This window comes from Squalius cephalus (genome assembly GCF_949319135.1).
Source record: "Squalius cephalus genome assembly, chromosome: 17".
NCBI lineage: Eukaryota > Metazoa > Chordata > Actinopteri > Cypriniformes > Leuciscidae > Squalius > Squalius cephalus.
In genome coordinates, this window is record NC_137138.1 from 15,548,747 (window position 1) to 15,551,707 (window position 2,961).

The following is a 2,961-nucleotide window of genomic DNA, read 5'->3' on the forward strand; positions in this document are numbered from 1 at the left end:
TCACTAAAAAGAACCAGTACTGTACACACTGTAGTTTCATGTAGAAAGCGCCAAAAATGTGCAGTGCCGCTGACTCAGAGTACTTCAGGAAGCATATTTCCATCTGCATCGGTGGACCCAAATTGAGTACTTGAGTAAAAGTACAGATCATACCCTAATTAAATAATACTCCAGTAAAAGTATTAAGTAGGGCCTACTACTATTCAATTTTAGTAAAAGTGCAAAAGTACTTGATTTTCAGTGTACTTCAATATTAAAAGTAAAAATGTGCACTATTGAGGGTAGCCTACTCATGGCCAGGGTTAGAAACCACTGTTTTAGGAATACAGTTTATAACCTGCCAGGATTACCTGGCTACAAAGGAGGATTGTTTTCCTCGAATTCCGGTTCCCCTCTTTACCTTTAGATGATTCTTAAATCAGCTCCTGAATAATGGATCTTATCTCACGCAAATTAAGTGACAGCCAGAATCCCCTCAGTTTAGGCATGATGAATGTTTAAGTGAATCCATGAATGTACTAGAGACTGGGTAGAAAAGGAACAGATAAAGAAGCAAGCCTACAGCAAATTAGAAGTAGCCATGTTTAATTTAAAATGTGTGCTACCATGAAATCAGTTCAGTTGCGGTGGTGAACAAGCTTAGAAAACCAGCATTAATCCAGCCAGAGTAAGTGTGCCCTGCCAGCCATAGTGTTCCACAGCAGCTGGAACCTGGTGCAAGAAACTGATAAGGTCACGAAAAAGCTGATAATAATTTCAAGCGAATCAGTGAGTAATCAGTGTTGCTGGCTAAAATGAAATGCCACTGCAATTCCACAATTTAAAACATTTCAAAAGGTTACATAGCACATTTCTCATGAATCTCACTGGTCATATGACTCAGAGTAAATTATTGGATGCTTTGGTCACACTTATAAAAGGAAAAATTCCCACTACATTATTAGGTGACAATGGAACCTTCCAGGTGGGTTGACTAAATCCAGGAGGTAATGTGCATTGAAATTGATTAAACTGATTTAAACAAATCACACAATATGCTCCCTCTAAATAATTTGCATGCTCTCTTATTATGAGTTAATCCTTCCAGCCACTGGCTTATTGAGGGATCTGACTTGGCATTATAACATCTGGCTGTTAGATCCAGAATCAATCCATTTTAGCTGAGTCAGAGGTGCCAACAGCAAACCCCATCGCCATCACAACCAGCATTGTAGAAAACAAGCCAGTGATAGAGAAATGAAATGTGCTAAATTAATTTTCTTGCATTTAATCATGAAATTCATCTCTAAAATATATTGGTATACATGTTATTTGACTCTATGATTAATGTATTGTGAGTGCAGATTTTTGAAAACTCCACTAGTCTCTGGTCTGAAATAGATTGTCTTTTGTTATGAAAAAGAATGGTTTCAATTAGGAGTGTCCAGCGACACCATTATCTCTGTCTGTTTTTGTGTTGGTTACAATGACAAAATGATTTGTGTCTGTATTCAGATAGCATACATGGAAAGTGTGTTGAAACAGAATGAAGAGCCTATTTATGTAACTCTGTTCCATTCATAATATGCATCAAATTTGACAAGTATAAAAAAAATCTGGAAAACAAAATCTGACAAAGAAAGCTTCTTAATGGCATAATAGTATATGGTTTTTCTTTGTGCAGTTTGCGGGTGACTTCAAATTGTTTTAGAAAGAAATCGCTCCTATTTTTTGTCAGACATTTATTTTTTGGTATTCATTATCCTTCTTGATGTGATTATTCATGTCTTTTTGAATAAGGTATTCAGGTTCAGGCACAGGCACAGGCTTCGTTTCAATAAATAATTGATTTGCCGGTTTTACAGTATAGGTAAAGTATTAGAATAGCCTATACATTATTGATTATGGAACTTGCAGATAAAAACGTGTCTATCAAGAAACTATGTCTTCAGAAATAAAGGCAAAACGTTTTGTGGTCTAACTCACAGCTGTGGTTTTCATCCTGATCTTGCCGTTCATACTAAATATATTGCTTTTAAATTTTCAAGATTTATTTAGCTTGAACCATCATTGAAGCACTACAGAGGACTACTAAGAAAATATTCACTTTTTTCTTCACCCATGCATTAACTTAGAGAGCAACTTTGCTTAAAATTGTTGTTCATATTTTCTAATGAACTCCACAGCTGTGCAGCGAGTTCAGCTCAACCTGCGTGCATCTGCAGACCGTGGAAGTGATGATTTCTCCAGGCTACAGTTACTCAATCATTACCCATACTGCCACGGTTTTAACGAGGTTGGGATTGTCGTTTTCTCAGAAGTGTACATCCCCTTGAGGCAGTATAAACCTTTCCAACAGTTTTGTTGTCTCGGGAGACACCGAGGCACAGCTGTTTTATCTCAACAACATGAGCAGAGCAGCAAGTGCAACTAAGCTCAGAGTAATCAAGGTCTGACTTACACGGTGAGTCTGGTGCCTCCTCCAGAGAGAGATAGACATTTTTAAGTATTCCGGATCTTTCGGCGGGACAGTTCGCACCTCCCTGTAGAGATTTAATTCTGGGCTGTAAGTTGTGATGCATCACCTGATCTGTCGGTTCCCCCTTTGTGAGCACTGTCGGCGTGTAATCGGTCCATCTGCTCGGTGTGTTTGAGGTATTGCCTCACCTGGCAGGAGACTCAAAGTTAGTTTTTCCCCACACTCAGCTGGGCCTATTTGACTGACAGTAATGGGAACATTTTGGGGCAGTTTAGGACTGTAATCACACTGTTTTTGAGAGTTACCTATATTTAGAGATTGTAGAAAATATGTATAACCACTTTAAAACTATACTTTATGTTTATTTTTATGCACTTGAATCTGTGGTCTTAATCGTATAGATATGGAAAATATCCATCCATCCATCCATCCATCCATCCTCTTATGCTCAGAAAGGCTGCATTTTTTTATTAAAAATACAGTGAACACTTCTGAGCATATAT